This window comes from Entelurus aequoreus, linkage group LG11 (genome assembly GCF_033978785.1).
Source record: "Entelurus aequoreus isolate RoL-2023_Sb linkage group LG11, RoL_Eaeq_v1.1, whole genome shotgun sequence".
Lineage (NCBI taxonomy): Eukaryota > Metazoa > Chordata > Actinopteri > Syngnathiformes > Syngnathidae > Entelurus > Entelurus aequoreus.
The window spans coordinates 4,985,906-5,005,816 of NC_084741.1; positions in this window are offsets into that span (position 1 = coordinate 4,985,906).

Here is a 19,911-nt window from a genome sequence, read left to right on the forward strand (position 1 = left end):
AACTGTTAAAGGTTAGTACTATTAGTGGACCAGCAGCACGCACAATCATGTGTGCTTACGGACCGTATCCCTTGCAGACTGTATTGATATATAATGTAGGAACCAGAATATTGATAACAGAAAGAAATGGGGGGAGGGAGGTTTTTTGGGTTGGTGCACTAATTGTAAGTGTATCTTGTGTTTATGTTGATTTAATAAAAAAATAAAAAATTTAAAAAATTTAAAAAACGATACAGATAATAAAAAAACCGATACCGATAATTTCCGATATTACATTTTAACGCATTTATCGGCCGATATCGATATCGGACATCCCTAATAATAATAATAATAATAATAAATTATACTTATTTGTAAAAAAATTTTGACCAAAACCTTTTGGGGTCCCCGGGATCAAGTCTGAGTGGAGGCCTAAATGTATGTTTTTTATACATATATTGTATTGGTTTTTAAAATTAAAAATATCAAAATGGCCCCCACTTGCTTTGATTTTTCAGTGTGCGGCCCTCAGTGGAAAAAGTTTGGACACCCCTGCTGTAATATCTTACTCCGATCATTTAGGAGCAAAACACTTAAAACAAGTAAAACACTCTAACATCAAATCTGCTTAGTGAGAAGAATTATCTTATCAGACAGAAAATAAGCAAATATCTATTATTCTGTATGTGTTGTACATATATGTCCCCTCCAAGGTTTCTCATTGTCACCCCATTGGGTTGAGTTTTTCCTTGCCCGTATGTGGGATCTGAGCCCAGGATGTGGTTGTGGCTTGTGCAGCCCTTTGAGACACTCGTGATTTAGGGCTATACAAGTAAACATTGGTTGATTGGTAATGAATCCCTGTAAAATGTAAAAATAAACCAATATAACATCTCTTGTTTAGAAAGACAAGGCCTAATAATCACGTTTAATAATATTGCTGCAGCCTGGAATGAACATAGTCAGCGTATTATCGTGTTGTTTGGGTAAAAAAAACATGCTAGTTTGTCGTTATTAAGACTGAAATCTTACCCACATTCCAAAAAAGGTTGAAAAAAAGAGAAACTCCTCCTATGGACATTCCCCGCCAATGATTGCTTCCTCACCCCTTTGTCTCCACGCCTCGCAATCAGGGCCGTTTTGGTGACGCATCAACGGTCAGCCAATGGCCGCTGACCAGCCAGCATCGCTCAGGCACCAAGGGGAGGGGCCACGGGGGGGCACGTGGCGTCCAATGAGGTCTCGGCTTGTCGCCCGGCATCACATCCACTCCACACCAGGACGTCACGAAGGGGCTACGTGCGGGATCGCCAAACCTGATGGCGAAGGCGGGCGAAATGACCGTGTGGTCACGCCACATTTGAAAAGGAGCAGGAAGAAGCAGTGTATTTAATCTTATACTTTAAGTCTTATTTTGAAATGTTACCCTTTTTCTTTAAATACTGGGACAGTAAATCTGAACGGAGGCAAAAAGGAGATACAAATGGTTTAAAATAATTTAAAGCTACATTAAAGAAGTAAAAACTGATATGTCAACTAAAACAAGTGTCCAGACCTCTTTTTTCACCCGAAATCAGTGATTTTCAAACTACATCCAAGAAAACACTTGCTAAAACACTTGCTTCTCCAAGTACCACCATCGTGACATTATAATACAGTAGCATAGCAGGCTTAAGTATTCATTAAAAACAAGACCGATGTTTAATTAAGTGATATTTCGGCACATTACACGGTTTGAACAGTATAACTCAGGGGTGGGCAATTAATTTTTACCGGGGGCCGCATGAGCAACCCGAGCACTGCTGGAGGGCCACACCGACAATATTTCAATTAAATTGTGCTCAAATTATTTTTGATATACCATAAGATAAATAATAATTTAACTTTATACAAAAGCAGATTGCTTTTGATGGTTTCATTTTTAACACTGTCTTACACAACACTTCCTGATGTATAATACAATGCAAAAATGTCCATTTCTGTCACTTTATCCTGCATCCTCTTTAAAAAGTCCAACATTTTTCCCCGTCAGATTTGGACAACCATCTGTTGTCACACCTGCCAGCTTGTCCCATTTCAGTCCTAACATGTCCAAACACGCATTTACCTATGTGAACAAGTCATTACCTGTGGTTGTCCCTTTAATTGACTGCATGGCTGCCAGCTCCTCCGTGATTTGAAAGTCTGCAGTTATCCCCCGTAAGAAGATGAGCAGCTGGGCGGTGTCACGGACATCGCAGCTCTCATCCAAAGCCAGCGAAAAACAGTCAAAGTCGGCCGTTCTGTTCTTCAGCTGAAGCTCCAAGTTTCCAGCGATGGTCTCAACCCGCCTCGTTACAGTGCGTCGGGAGAGTGACACGTTGTCAAATGCGCCCCTCTTCTCCGAGCAAATCAGCGCAACAGAGTCCAATAAGCACTCCTTAATAAACTCTCCGTCAGAAAACGCCTTTTTCTGGCGATTTTGTGAGCAATGACGAAACTTGTCCTGACAGCTGCATCTCTGGGGGTGTGAAATTTGGCAAAAAGGCCTGGTTGGGTTTGCAGTTTTACCATCAACGTATCAGCCTCCCTTGCGCGCGCTTCATCAGACAGATTGCGGTATTTTTCTTCGTGCTTCGTGGTGTAGTGGTGATTCAAATGATATTCTTTAAACACAGCAACCTGTGTACCACAAATTAAGCACACGGCTTTACCTTTAATTTCTGTAAAGAAATACTTGGAAGTCCATGTGTTGTTGGAAACACGCCATTCCTCATCAACTTTTCTCTTTTTAGCGTCTCGGGGGTAACCGTGCATCACTTGTCGCTGTGCACCTTCACTCACAGGTTACACACGGACATACGCCCATAAATAACACTTTTCAAAATAAAAGCAGCACAGTTGTATTGCACGCACGACAGACGTTTTTTTAAATTTATTTTGTAATTTGTGATTGCCGCTGTTCACATTCACTCACAATCACACACGAGCATACGTCCATGCGGAAGTAATACAAATAACGCTTTTCAAAATAAAAGCAGCACCGGTGTATTGCACACTCGACATAGATACTTTTTGAAATTTACCATCCTAAGCCTATTTGGGTAAAAAATGTACACATTTGAGATAATGCACTAATTTAAGATGAGATATGTTAGCATGCTTTGGATCTTTTTGCATCTTTAGCGTATGAATAAGTTGCTGTATGAAAGTGTCACTTCCTCCAGCCTGGCCTGTCGTGCACATTTCCAACAAAATCCCTGCTGGCTCATAAAAGCTTCAGGAGATCAGCGTTGGTGCGTGACTTTAAAAGGATGACATCACTTCCTGCAGCTGGCAGCACAGAGCAGACACGCGGCGTTGCAAAAGATTCACAGCTTTATTACACACATGATCATACAAAATAAAGGTGGTACATTCATAAAAACCCACTTCCTTTAATTTGGATTAAAAGTCCGCACGCCAACGTGCAAAACACTTCCCTTGTCACGTCCTGCAAGAACACTTCATACCAGTGACAAAAACAAAAAAAAGGTAGTGACATGTTCCAACATCCCTTTGAGGCGCTAAAGTTTTTTTACTCTACAAAATTACTTTTTGCAGATTGTGCAAATATTTGACCCCCTGCCCCTCCCCCCCACTTTTCACAAAAAACAGCAGCTGTTTGTCCTCAAAACACACAAAAGTCGATTTGTACTCGCATCCCGTTACCAACAAGGCTGTGGGACGGCCATCACTTCGTTGCAAAGGAGCATCTCCAACACCGATAAGCTATCCTTTCAAAATAAAAGGCATTACTGTTCGTCGTGCTGCCGTCTTGCTTTGAGCACACCTTGGCAGACTTCAAGTATTTGTATAATTAACAGTATTGTGTTACCTTGCTAGCATGCACCTTCGCCACGACTAATGCTCCGCCCACTAAGGACATGACCGAGCCTTCATTAGTTCTACGGGAGGGTAAAAAAGGAGCCTTCAGGGCGCAGGGTGGGCGTGCACCTTCTCCGTCATCTGCTTGGCACTGTAGTAGGACAGGCTGAGGCCCATGATGGCCAGCATCATGGCTATCTGGTTGACCGCACGGTCTTGGGGCTGGGTCTGCACCTCGCCGGCCACCTGCCTCTGTGGACACCGAGTGGGGACACAAGCCAGGTCGAAAAGGTCAGTGGCGACAAGCCACAACCGAAAGACGTAAAACATTTGATGTTCAAAATTTGAGCTTTTAACAACACGGAACACAAAGTCCTTCTACGAGCTTCCACCTCCAGTGAGGTTTTACACGCAGTGAAGTTGTCACGTTGTGTAAATGGTCAATAAAAAGAGAATACAACAAATCCTTTTCAACTTATATTCAATTGAATAGACTGCAAAGACAAGATATTTCATGTTCACTCTGAGAAACTTTGTCATTTTTAACAAATATTAGCTCATTTGGAATTTGATGCCTGAGACATGTTTCTAAAAAAAGCTGGCACAAGTGGCAAAAAAAGAGTGAGAAAGTTGAGGAATGCTCATCAAAGACTTATGTGGAACATCCCACAGGTGAACAGGCTAATTGGGAACGGGTGGGTGCCATGATTGGGTATAAAAGCAGCTTCCATGAAATGCTCAGTCGTTCACCAACAAGGACGGGGGCGAGGGTCACCACTTTGTCAACAAATGCCTGAGCAAATTGTTTAAGAACAACATTTCTCAAGAAGGAATTTAGGGATTTCACCATCTACGCTCCGTAATATCATCAAAAGGTTCAGAGAATGTGGAGAAATCACAGCACGTAAGCCATGATATTACACACCTTGGATCCCTCAGGCGGTACTGCATCAAAAAGCCACATCAGTGTGTAAAGGATATCACCACATGGGTTCAGGAACACTTCAGAAACCCACCGTCAGTAACTACAGTTGGTCGCGACATCTGTAAGTGCAAGTTAAAACTCTACTAGGCAAAGCCAAAGCCATTTATCAACAACACCCAGAAACACAGCCATCTTCGCTCATCTAAGATGGACTGATGCCAAGTGGAAAAGTGTTCTGTGGTCTGACAAGTCCACATTTCAAATTGCTTTTGGAAACTGTGGACGTTGTGTCCTCCGGACCAAAGAGGAAAATAACTGTTCTAGGGTGAAAGTGTAAAAGGCAGCATGTGTGATGGTATGGGGGTGTATTAGTGGCCAAGACATGGGTAACTTACACATCTGTGAAGGCACCATTAATGCTGAAAAGGTACATACAGCTTTTGGAGCAACATATATTGTTCTCATGGACGCCCCTGCTTATTTCTGCAAGACAATGCCAAGCCACTGGGTGTTACAACAGTGTGGCTTCATAGTAAAAGAGTGCGGGTACTAGACTGGCCTGCCTGTAGTCCAGACATTGAAAATGTGTGAAGGCTAAAATATGAGAAAGCAAGAATGGGAAAGAATTCCACTTCAAAAATGTGTCTCCTCAGTTCCCAAACCTTTACTGAGTGTTGTTAAAAGGAAAGGCCATGTAACACACTGGTAAAAATGCCATTTTTGCAATGTGTTGCTGCCATTAAATTCTAAGTTAATGATTTGCAAGAAATTAAATGAAGTTTCTTAGTGAACATGAAATATCTTGTCTTTGCAGTCTATTCAATTGAATATAAGTTGAAAAGGATTTGAAGGTTGCACACGAAACAAAAAACGTAGTTAAAGAATACAGTATTTACTTTGAAACCTCAGCAGCCTTAAATAGCAAAGAAATGCATCTTTACTACTTTACTTCAATTCACAATTTTAAAAGCTATTTTTGTTAGTTTGCATCTAAAATAAATTGTGATGAGTCAGTGGCGTCACTCATTGCAATGACGAGAGTCAAAGTGGCTAAAATTGTGGGGATAATACACTCCGAAATATTTTATGTACCCCTTCTTTTTTATATTCTTATTTTACAACTACTTTTTATTGAATAAACCATTGATAAAACATTCAACTATCACAGCACGTGACGAGGGTCACAGTTTGACACTGGAACAGATTCTCACAGTGTTTTATTTGCTATAATAATTATGAGACTTTTACAAAACAGGTTAAAAAAAAGCAACTTCTGGTTGCATGGAAATGGCCTTAAAAATCTCTTTAAAAATGGATAAGTAAAAAAAAAAATGTTTCTGTGGGGCGTTTTTTTTTCCATTGATTTTTGAAAAAGATGACTGAATAAGCACCGCGAATCGGTTTTGAATCACATTTTTTGTGCACCTCTGCTATTAAGTCGTTGGCACAATAAAATAATATACACACTACCGTTCAAAAGTTTGGGGTCACATTGAAATGTCCTTATTTTTGAAGGAAAAGCACTGTACTTTTCAATGAAGATAACTTTAAACTAGTCTTAACTTGAAAGAAATACACTCTATACATTGCTAATGTGGTAAATGACTATTCTAGCTGCAAATGTCTGCTTTTTGGTGCAATATCTACATAGGTGTATAGAGGCCCATTTCCAGCAACTATCACTCCAGTGTTCTAATGGTACAATGTGTTTGCTCATTGGCTCAGAAGGCTAATTGATGATTAGAAAACCCTTGTGCAATCATGTTCACACATCTGAAAACAGTTTAGCTCGTTACAGAAGCTACAAAACTGACCTTCCTTTGAGCAGATTGAGTTTCTGGAGCATCACATTTGTGGGGTCAATTAAACGCTCAAAATGGCCAGAAAAAGAGAACTTTCATCTGAAACTCGACAGTCTATTCTTGTTCTTAGAAATGAAGGCTATTCCACAAAATTGTTTGGGTGACCCCAAACTTTTGAACGGTAGTGTATGTTATCACACTTCCGGAGAAAATAAACCCTTTTGAAGATGAAGAATCTGAACTGTAACAAAACTAAAGAGAATACGAGTATATTTGAAAAGCGACGTCAGCAAAAAGTCAACTTGCATCTTTAATGACTGAAAAGCAGCCAAATATTCACACTTGTTAGGGCATCACTTTTTAAAGTAGAAGAAGATTAGGACAACTGTCCAGCTTTGGCACATCAGTGCAGTTACAACTAGCAGCAGTTGGAAGACAATGAAAAATCATTTATACTAAATCTATTGCACATACTTATATTGTTGTCCCAATACCAATATTTTGGTACCGGTACCAAAATGTATTTCGATACTTTTCTAAATAAAGAGGACCACAAAAAAATGGCATTATTGGCTTTATTTGAACATATAAACATGTTTATTATTGCAATTTAGTCCTTAAATAAAATAGTGTGTATATATATTTATATGTGGTTATAGTGTATATATATTTATATGTGGTTAATATATATTTATATGTGGTTATAGTGTATATATATTTATATGTGGTTATAGTGTATATATATTTATATGTGGTTTATATATATTTATAAGTGGTTATAGTGTATATATATTTATAAGTGGTTATAGTGTATATATATTTATAAGTGGTTATAGTGTATATATATTTATATGTGGTTTATATATATTTATATGTGGTTATAGTGTATATATATTTATAAGTGGTTATAGTGTATATATATTTATATGTGGTTTATATATATTTATATGTGGTTATAGTGTATATATATTTATAAGTGGTTATAGTGTATATATATTTATAAGTGGTTATAGTGTATATATATTTATATGTGGTTAAAGTGTATATATTTATATGTGGTTTATATATATTTATATGTGGTTATAGTGTATACTACAAAAAATGTCATTGTCTTTATTTTTATTTTTAAATCTTAGTGTACATGAAACATGTTTATTATTGTAATTTAGTCCTTAAATAAAATAGTGAACATACTAGACAACTTGTCTTTTAGTAGTAAGTAAACAAACAAAGACTCCTAATTAGTCTGCTGGCGTATGCAGTAACATATTGTGTCATTTATACACCTATTATTTTGTACACATTATGAGGGACAAACTGTAAAAAATTGATTATTAATCTACTTGTTCATTTACTGTTAAAATCTTCTTATTTTCTCTTTTAACATGTTCTATGTACACTTCTGTTAAAATGTAATAATCACTTATTCTTCTCTTCTTTGATACTTGACATTAGTTTTGGATGATACCACACATTTAGGTATCGATGAGATACCAAGTAATTACAGGATCATACATTCAAAGTCCTCATGTGTCCAGGGACGAGTTATGTTATTGAAAAACCAATGTTGGAGTTTACTTGGCTGTAGAAAACAATTAACGTTAAGTTCATATTGAGCTTTAATACAAAAAAAACTCCTTCCCTGTGATATTGTAAGGTCTGGCTGGCAGTCACATGTTCACAGCCGCCATCTTTTCCTGCGCCACTGTTGCACATGTCAACTGGGCCCTACTGTACAAACGAGGGAGGGGCGGCCTTTGTCCTCCAATTAGTGTCAATACGAGAACAATGCGGTGACATAAAAGGCCTCGGTCATGTGTGCAGAGTTGTGATGACTGCTGGGGTACTAAAAGCAACAGGAAGCGTGAGCACAATGGCCGACGTCTGCTTCCATCACGTCCCAGATGAGGAGCAGGAGATGACAGGTGTGTGTGCTGACGTACCTGGAGGAGGCGGAAGTATCCAGGTGTGAGTCTGCCCAGCCTGATGATCATGTCTGCGGACCAGGAGGGAGGGGCTACAGAAGGACCTGCAAGCCAGGAGGAGAACATTGGATTTCCTTAAGTAGTGATTGATACCGCTGATACCAGACTTATGCGCCAATATCAATTCTCAAATCAAAATAGATATTTTAGTTCAGGGGTGTCCAAACCAAGGACTGCATAGTGAAAAAGTGAAAGTATGCGGGGGCCACCATATTGATATACATTTTTAATTAAGAAAAAATGCTTAATACAGATATTGTGTCAGCTATGTATTGTAGATCAAGTATTTTCTTTAGGGATGTCCGATATTATCGTCCGATAAATGCGTTAAAATGTAATATCGTAAATTATCGGTATTGTTTTTTTTATTATCGGTATCGTTTTTTTTGTTTGTTTTGTTTTGTTTTTTAATTAAATAAACATAAAAAACACAAGATACACTTACAATTAATGCACCAACCCAAAAAACCTCCCTCCTCATTCACACAAAAGGGTTGTTTCTTTCGGTTATTAATATTCTGGTTCCTACATTATATATCAATATATATCAATACAGTCTGCAAGGGATACAGTCCGTAAGTACACATGATTGTGCGTGCTGCTGGTCCACTAATAGTACTAACCTTTAACAGTTAATTTTACAAATTTTCATTAATTACTAGTTTCTATGTAACTGTTTTTATATTGTTTTACTTTCTTTTTTATTCAAGAAAATGTTTTCAATTTATTTATCTTATTTTATTTGATTCATTTTTTTAAAAAGTACCTTATCTTCACCATACCTGGTTGTCCAAATTAGGCATAATAATGTGTTAATTCCACGACTGTATATATCGGTTGATATCGGTATCGGTAATTAAAGAGTTGGACAATATCGGCATATCGGATATCGGCAAAAAGCCATTATCGGACATCCCTAATTCCAACCCTACAAAATAAAACTGTACGGATTCCTGCTGATATCGTATCGGCCAACACTCAAGTCTCCAATATCAGTATTGTATGAGATACCCCTCGTGGCAACTGAATCATTTGCCCCAAATTGCTTGAAAAATGTTTACTTTTTCTCCCAGGGCTTGCATGTTCTGCCTAGCAACAAGCAGCCAAGCAACTGCACGACATTACCAGGGAGTTATTTTTTGTTTCATTTAAACATTAAAATTGTTTGACACAGTTAATACAAAATCAAATGTTCTTTTTCCCCCCACCCCAAAAATAAAAGTCAAATAAGTGCAGGCAAATGTCGATTATAAAGCCAGAGACGACTGCACTTCCAAATGGCTCCAAGATGGTGCAGCAAAACACAAAAGCCAACAAAGACTCGTCAATCATACACGATTCAACCACGTCTCAAAATCGGGAGTTCTTGAAATTTTACAGAACAACCATTCAATGTCAGCCTAATTTTCTCCTCCAGGAATAATTATTCTAATTATTTTTTGGTAGGGGATAAAAATGTAAAACGCAGTAATTTTGAGGCTGCTTAAAAGGTTAAATCAGATAAATATGATCCAGTAGGAAGTCACAGTCCTAGATTATACGGACCAACAAAACCTTTTTTTTTTTAACACAAACTTTGGATTTTACCTGCAGTGCAATGGCATGGTCAGTTTATTAAACCAATTATATCCATTGTACACATTTAAGTTTTATTCTTGTACTCGCCATTAGCATCATCACAAATCTTGTTTATTGCCACACTATTAGACTTCCTTTGTCATTCAAATTTGAACTTTACAGTACAGATAACACATATATAAACATATACATACAGTACATATACACATACATACATACATAAATACACATATATACATACATATACACACATATACATACACACATATACACATGCACATAAATATATATATATATATATATATATACACATATACATACACACACACATTAACATACATATACACATACATACATATACACATACACATATATATATACATATATATACACACATATACATATATACACACACACACACATATATACACACACACACACATATATACACACACACACACACACACATACATATATAAATAATTATATTACTATTAACTATTACTTTTATTATTCAAAATGTAGTAATATTGAACACAGCAAGTGAACAAATCCAGAATTGCTGTGACATGGAGAATGGCCAGGATTAAATTATGCTTCTTCCTACTTCTTTTCGGACAGGCTGAATAGTGAAACTTTAAAAAACAGTTACTTGGAATAAAACCTTGCATTTGGTTGGAAATAAACGAAAATATGCTACCAAAATCAGCCAAGTGTACGGTTTTAACAAATGGCCACAAAAGTATTTGGCCATTTTTTAAGCTTCTTCCCCTGAGCAACACGACGGAATCATCTGGACAGATCTTGTATTGACTTATGTGCTCATGGGAACCAGCGTCCTCTGCAGTGGACATTTGTCGAGGAATTACACATTTTAGAAATAGCCTGTCGAGTTCCCCCGCCTGAGGGAGGGGGAAAATAAAAAATAATAATAAAATATATTTAAAAAATAATTAATTAATTTAATTAATTAGTAATAATAATTATTATATATATTTAAAAAAAATTAAAAAAATAAATAGCCATGTAAAGTTAAAAACAAAAAGGTCCAGACGCTGGTTCTCAGGACATGCACTCAATGATGCTGCATCGTGCACGCAGTGAAGGAGAACATGGCTGAGAGAAGACCTTCATCCACCAGGAACACAATGCAGAACTGGCTCGTCTTAACTTGCAAGGTACAAATCAGGAGAAGAACCAGAAGGAGCATCTGTGGAATCTAGACATGCAGAGATATGAAAGATGCCAACCTGCGTGGAGTTCTAGGCTGGACAAGCCCAGCTGAAGGAAGTTCTTCCAGAGAGGAACTCCTCAATTCCGTCCTCCTCCAAACCCGGCGCTGGAAACAAACAGATGCCAGAAACTTGACTGGATGTACACGCATCACTGCGCCTTTTTTATACGCCGGCGCTCTCGCCCAACCAGATCTGCGGGCGGGCGGGCACGGGACACGCCCACTTTTCCCAGCACTCCCACTGTCGAGAAGCATTACCTTCACTACATCGCCTTGCCAAAACACTTCCTGCGACTGCCATGTGCTCATTAGGCCACATGAAGAAAGACAAGGGGAACAATGACTTCTTCACAGAGCGTGCGTGTCCAAGATTAGATTACATAAGTGTCCTCGTGTCTGTGTGTAACACGCAAAGACTTCCTCCAGCAGGAAATGACTTGAAAGATCCGACGGTGCTTAAATAAAACTACATTTGAATGAGCAGTTTACCTTAGACACGGGATTAAAGCTCAGGTGGTAAACAATGGGATACACTAAAACCACTTAATTGAGCCTAGTAGGATTTAAAGTGGATAATCCCTAAATCTGTAGGACTCACTTTAATGAGATGAGGTCGCTAGTCCACACGGGAACCTGGCACTTCAAAAGTCAAGTAATGTAGAGTTTGTCTGGGAAAATATACCAAGATTTGAGTTTAAATTTGTCCAAAGTATGCCTTAATGGTAGGGGTGTAACGGTACACACAAATTTCGGTTCGGTACGTACCTCGGTTTAGAGGTCATGGTTCGGTTCATTTTCGGCAGTGGTCCCAAACCTTTTTGTACTTGCGGACCGGTCAATGCTTGAAAATTTGTCCCACGGACCGGGGGGGGAGGGGTAGTAAAAAAAAAAAATCTTTTTTTTTGTCATAAATAAATACAATCATGTGTGTTTACGGACTGTATCCCTGCATACTGTATTGATTTATATTGATATATAATGTATATATTGTGTTTTTTATGTTGATTTAATAAAAATAAAAAAATTAAAAAATATATATATTTTTTTTTTTTTTTTTTTTTTTTTTTTTTTACTTCTTGTGCGGCCGCGGCCCGGTACCAATCGGTCCACGGACCGGTACCGGGCCGCGGACCGGTGGTTGGGGACCACTGATTTTCGGTACAGTAAGAAAACATCAAAATATACATTTTTGGGTTATTTATTTACCAAATTTGCAAAATCTTCCACCAAAAATATTTTTCTTAGTGGAATATTTGATGTGAAGTAATGGGAACCTTGGATAGGTCAATAATTCATAATAACATTGATTTTGATTCAATATTATGTTTTGAGCAATGACAGTTTGAAAGAAAAAAAAAACAGCTTTGTTTTATTAGTCAACATTGCAACTTTTTCTAAATTACATTTAACCTTTAAGCTTTTTTATTTCACTTTTGCTGTTTTTGTTTATTTCAATAGTATTTTTATAATGTGCCGTGGGCCTTTAAAACATTAGCTGTGGGCCGCAAATGGCCTCCGGGGCACACTTTTGACACCCCTGCTATAGATAATAAAAAATTGAATGTGATAAATCTATGGATAAAAAGCAGAGCCTGGCGACGCATGCGCATTTATCATAACTCTCTCTCTCTCTCTGTCTCTGCCCATCCCTCACCAATGCTGCTGCGCGGACAATTTGTTTTGTTTTTAACCCCTTCTTAACCCTGAACGTACATTGAAAATACACGCAACCCTAACTCAAAATGCCGGACATTTGAGGCATTTAAGAAACTCCGCAAAAGAGGGCATGTCCGGTGAAAAGAGGACCTATGATCAGTCTATCCTAGCCCGTTAGCTGCTAGCATGCCGTGTGTTGTGCCTCGGTGTGCGTTGTTTACACAACGTGCATTACGCTACTTAATATGTCCGTGTGGAAACTCGTTCGGTACACCTTCGGATCGAACCGGAACCCCCGTACCGAAACGGTTCAATACAAATACACATACCGTTACACCCCTAGTGAAAGCACAATTCATTCAGTTTGACACTGGAACAGATTCTTTTATTTGACTTGAAAGTAAAGAGGTTTTGTACTTTATACAAGTAAATAATAGTATAAAAGTGTTTTGAATATTAAGGGTGTATTTAAGTTTTCAGCTGAACTAGTGTGTTGAAAAAGTGATGACCTCGGGACAAAATCTGAATTCAACCAACATATTTCTGTCTAATACGATGAGATGTTGGAGTGTGATGACATGTGTCTAGGAGTGAGACATCTCACATTTATCTTTGATTCTAGTTGCACACCAAAGCGTACTGAGTCATTTGGGGAAATCGGTTTGCATGATCATCAAGTTGTGCAAGCATTGTTCTCAGGAATGAAGATTTCCAACCCGCATGCTTGAGGGCACATTTTAATAAGTCAGAAAAAAAGTCAAACCCTAACAGGAAAAGAAAACAAATTCCAGCTGTGTTAGTCAGGTGTATTCCAGACGAGTTACACACTGCATGTGTGTTTGCAACACACACACACGCACTGCAGGAAAAATAAGTCAGGAACACACACAAAACTGAGTTTTGTACAGACACAGCTGAAGTATTGTTCTCAGTGGCCCACTAGATGGCGCTGTGGTGAAGACAGTCTGGTGGGGATTCTGTGTACAAATAAACTTTTAATAGTGCCACTCTCGCTGCTGTGTGGCAGCAAACTGCTAAATATGTTAAACAATGTCCCACCTCACCGTGGGGTAAAATATAGTCTGACACGTTTATTTAAAAATGCAATACTGAAATAGGTCGCTCACAAATACATTTGGGCTGCAACAAACAGACTTGGCGCTACATGTTCCAAGTATAAAGCATCCCTTCTGCCAGAGAATAAGAAGACGTAGCAGGAGGGGCTATATTTAGAGTACTCAGAGCTCTTTAGATATTTATATAGTATAAATAATTATTAAAAAACGACTGGCGACAAATTTAGTGGAAACTGAGGGGAAAAAAAAGGTTATCGCTAAGGGTGTAACGGTACGTGTATTTGTATTGAACCGTTTCGGTACGGGGGTGTCGGTTCGGTTCAGAGGTGTACCGAACTAGTTTCCACACGGACATATTAAGTAGCGTAACGCCCGTTGTGTAAACAATGCACACCGAGGCGCAACACACGGCATGCTAGCAGCGACCGGGCTACGACAACAAAGCGAAGGCGGTTTGCAGACATTGTCCAGCAGCGGTAGGGTATGCTTCTGGCAACACGTCAAACATGCTAACCCGTTTGAAGCGTCACCACCCACAAGTGAACATCGCTTCAACGAAGAAAAAGACGAGCGTCGTGCAAACGCCGCATTCGAGCAGCCTCTCCTCGGCGAGTCAGGCAGGGCTAAAGCAATAACAAATGTTTTTATAGCAGCAGATTTAAGACCATATTGCATTAAAAACTAGATTTTGAGCCATTTCTTTCTGCAGACAATGTGGATAAACTGATTTTTCTGGCAAAAAACATGAAGATTGAGTGAAAGTCACCAGGGTTAAAGGTTGGGGGGGGGGGAAGAAAAGTTAATCTGAGGCTGAGTTGACTTGAAACTGTTTAATGTTGCACTTTTTATATGTAGAAGAAAAGTTTTGTCATTTTACTAAATCCGAGCAACAACTTGAGGCAGTTTAATGTTGATTAACGTGGACCTCGACTTAAACAAGTTGAAAAACGTATTGGGGTGTTACCATTTAGTTGTCAATTGTACGGAATATGTACTGTACTGTGCAATCTACTAATAAAAGTCTCAATCAATCAATCAAAAAAAGCACTTTATATGCAGAAAGGTTTTGTTAAGAAACCATTCTGAGCCTTATCTTATTTAGTTTGTATTTGATATATGTTGACCACATGAACCCTGGCAATGGACCCTGTGTGTGTATATGTATGTTATCGTTATGCTTAGCATTTATGACTGCATGCTGCTGCACTGATCAGCCTAGTGGTGGCTCATCACACACAGAGCTATTTCAGAATTATTAGAGTGTTCCCAATGTTAAAAGGATAAAGTCATTGTTTACAAATTTGGTAAATAAATAACCAAAAAATGTATATTTGTTTTCTTACTGTACCGAAAATTAACCGAACTGTGACCTCTAAACCGAGGTACGTACCGAACCGAAATGTTTGTGTACCGTTACACCCGTAGTTATCGCTCTTCTTAACAAGCACTGCTGTGGTCATCTCATCCCATCGCCAGTTCCATCTTGTAAATAATGTAAATAATTCAATGTATATACTCTGATGATTAACTTGCGTGATGACTGTATTATGATGATAGTATATATATTTGTACCATGAATTGATTAATGTGGACCCCGACTTAAACAAGTTGAAAAACTTATTGAGGTGTTACCATTTAGTGGTCAATTGTACGGAATATGTACTGTACTGTGCAATCTACTAATAAAAGTTTCAATCAATCAATCAATCAATCAATCTTGTGACATTGAGAAATTGACAGAACTTTTTTTTTTTTAGCTTCTCATGTTTTTCCTTTTTCTCACTTTTTTGCCAATGCGTCATGGCTAATTTTGCTTATTCACAGACTATGTCATTGCATTACACAGACACCAGGGGTGTAACGGTACGTGTATTTGTATTGAACCGTTTCGGTTCGGTTCGGAGGTGTACCGAACGAGTTTCCACACGGACATATTAAGTAGCGTAACGCACGTTGTGTAAACAATGCACACCGAGGCACAACACACGGCATGCTAGCAGCTAACGGGCTAGCATAGACTGACCATACGTCCTCTTTTCACCGGACATGTCCTCTTTTGCGGAGCTGTCAGGGCGACTTTCTTTTCTTAAATGCCTCAAATGTCCGGCATTTTGAATTAGGGTTGCGTGTATTTTCAATGTACGTTCAGGGTTAAGAAGGGGTTAAAAACAAAAAAATTGTGCGTGCAGCAGCATTGGTGAGGGAGGGGCAGAGACAGAGAGAGAGAGAGAGAGTTATGATAAACGCGCATGCGTCGCCAGGCTCTGCTTTTTATCCATAGATTTATCACATTTAATTTTTTATTATCTATATTTATCATTTATTTATTTATAGCAGGGGTGTCAAAAGTGTGCCCCGGAGGCCATTTGCGGCCCACAGCTAATGTTTTAAAGGCCCACGGCACATTCTAAAAATACTATTCAAATAAAAACATAACAAAAGTGAAATAAAAAAGCTTAAAGGTTAAATGTAATTTAGAAAAAGTTGCAATGTTGACTAATAAAACAAAGTTGTTGTTTTTTCTTTCAAACTGTCATTGCTCAAAACATAATATTGAATCAAAATCAATGTTAGTATGAATTATTGACCTATCCAACGTTCCCATTACTTCACATCAAATATTACACTAAGAAAAATATTTTTGGTGGAAGATTTTGCAAATAAATAACCCAAAGATTTATATTTTGTTGTTTTCTTACTGTACCGAAAATGAACCGAACTGTGACCTCTAAACCGAGGTACGTACCGAACCAAGATTTTTGTGTACCGTTACACCCCTAACACACACGCACACAGAATTGACTTTCCTTACAGTGCAACGCCGTCATGTTAAAAAACTACATTTTATCCACGTCCTAATGGCTCCAAACACATTGAAGGTTTTGCAGCACAAGATACATTTTGGTGACTATCTAGTAAAAAATGGTGTCTTTAGGTTTTGCATGCTTAGGACTTAAGAAGGGATCACCGGCTAAGAACGATATAAAAAAAATGCTTTAGTTAAAAACGGCTGTGCTGACACAAGAAGTACAAAGGTTTTATTTACTAGCATGCGGGTATTATAAGTACAGTGTTTGGGTAGGTTCTTCATGAAAAGGAGTGGTTCCTGCAGAGTCACCATGCAACTATTCTAGCTATTTTGTTTAGCAGAGGCACGTGAAGGTACACCTGCAAACGTGCCGTCCAGGAATATATCCTTGACTGACACTGCCAGAAGTCATTAATACTGCAACAATATATATCACGCTGCACTCCATCCTGATGGGGCTGTTCCTAATCATGGGGCTCATTTGGCAAGAAACAAAGCACACAGTCAAAGGGTACATGGTGTACTCTACCCCACACAACCAATCACATCCCTCCATCGGGCTTGTTAGTCCCGCCTTCTCACGCTCGCTTTTTTTGCCCTCCCACCCTTGAGTAAACCAGGGGGGTGGGGGGAGAAGAGCCCCCACCCCAATGAGCAGCAGCTTCCTCCTCATGCATGTCACAGACATGTGCACGTCTGTTGCCGTGGTTACATAACGTCACATAGTTCATGTCCTGTGCTGCGTTCCATGCAACTGGGACATTGGAAATGTGCACCGTAGAGAAGCTTGTAAGGTCAGCCCTCAAATCGGAAAGAGACAAAAAAAAATGGCCGACCCCCACCAATAACACGTCATCTTGCTGATGTGCTAACAGCTAGCAGTTATGCTAACGACAAATCTAATTTTTTAACCGTTCGTGTGACGACGGCTGATTTTAGCGATGTACAACGAGACAGTTTGTCAAATTTCTTTGAATTCACTGAGAAGTACTCTCACTTTTCCTACTTTGACGTCACAAACTCACCAATATTATTACTACCCCACTCCAATATGAACGCCAATTTACCCAATATTGTCAAAGTATTACTACCCCACTCCAATATAAACGCCAATTTACCCAATATTGTCAAAGTATTACTATCCCACTCCAATATAAACGCCAATGTACCCAATATTGTCAAAGTATTACTACCCCACTCCAATATAAACGCCAATTTACCCGATATTGTCAAAGTATTACTACCCCACTCCAATATAAACGCCAATTTACCCAATATTGTCAAAGAATTACTATCCCACTCCAATATAAACGCCAATTTACCCAATATTGTAAAAGTATTACTACCCCACTCCAATATAAACGCCAATTTACCCAATATTGTCAAAGAATTACTATCCCACTCCAATATAAATGCCAATGTACCCAATATTGTCCAAGTATTACTACCCCACTCCAATATGAACGCCAATTTACCCAATATTGTCAAAGTATTACTACCCCACTCCAATATAAACGCCAATTTACCCAATATTGTCAAAGAATTACTGTCCCACTCCAATATAAACGCCAATGTACCCAATATTGTCAAAGTATTACTACCCCACTCCAATATGAACGCCAATTTACCCAATATTGTCAAAGTATTACTGCCCCACTCCAATATAAACGCCAATTTATCAAATATTGTCAAAGTATTACTACCCCACTCCAATATAAACGCCAATTTACCCAATATTGTCAAAGAATTACTATCCCACTCCAATATAAACGCCAATGTACCCAATATTGTCAAAGTATTACTACCCCACTCCAATATGAACGCCAATTTACCCAATATTGTCAAAGTATTACTACCCCACTCCAATATAAACGCCAATTTACCCAATATTGTCAAAGTATTACTATCCCACTCCAATATAAACGCCAATGTACCCAATATTGTGAAAGTATTACTACCCCACTCCAATATAAACGCCAATTTACCCAATATTGTCAAAGTATTACTACTCCACTCCAATATGAACGCCAATTTACCCAATATTGTAAAAGTATTACAACCCCACTCCAATATAAACACCAATTTACCCAATATTGTCCAAGAATTACTACCCCACTCCAATATAAACGCCAATTTACCCAATATTGTCAAAGTATTACTACCCCACTCCAATATAAACGCCAATTTACCCAATATTGTCAAAGTATTACTACTCCACTCCAATATAAACGCCAATGTACCCAATATTGTCAAAGTATTACTACCCCACTCCAATATAAATGCCAATTTACCCAATATTGTCAAAGTATTACTACCCCACTCCAATATAAACGCCAATGTACCCAATATTGTCAAAGTATTACTACCCCACTCCAATATGAACGCCAATTTATCCAATATTGTCAAAGTATTACTACCCCACTCCAATATGAACGCCAATTTACCCAATATTGTCAAAGTATTACTACCCCACTCCAATATAAACGCCAATTTACCCAATATTGTCAAAGTATTACTACCCCACTCCAATATAAACGCCAATTTACCCAATATTGTCAAGGAATTACTATCCCACTCCAATATAAACGCCAATTTACCCAATATTGTCAAAGTATTACTACCCCACTCCAATATGAACGCCAATTTACCCAATATTGTCAAAGTATTACTACCCCACTCCAATATAAACGCCAATTTACCCAATATTGTCAAGGAATTACTATCCCACTCCAATATAAACGCCAAAGTACCCAATATTGTCAAAGTATTACTACCCCACTCCAATATAAACGCCAATTTACCCAATATTGTGAAAGTATTACTACCCCACTCCAATATAAAAACGCCAATTTACCCAATATTGTCAAAGTATTACTACCCCACTCCAATATGAACGCCAATTTACCCAATATTGTCAAAGTATTACTACCCCACTCCAATATGAACGCCAATTTGCCCAATATTGTCAAAGTATTACTACCCCACTCCAATATGAACGCCAATTTACCCAATATTGTCAAA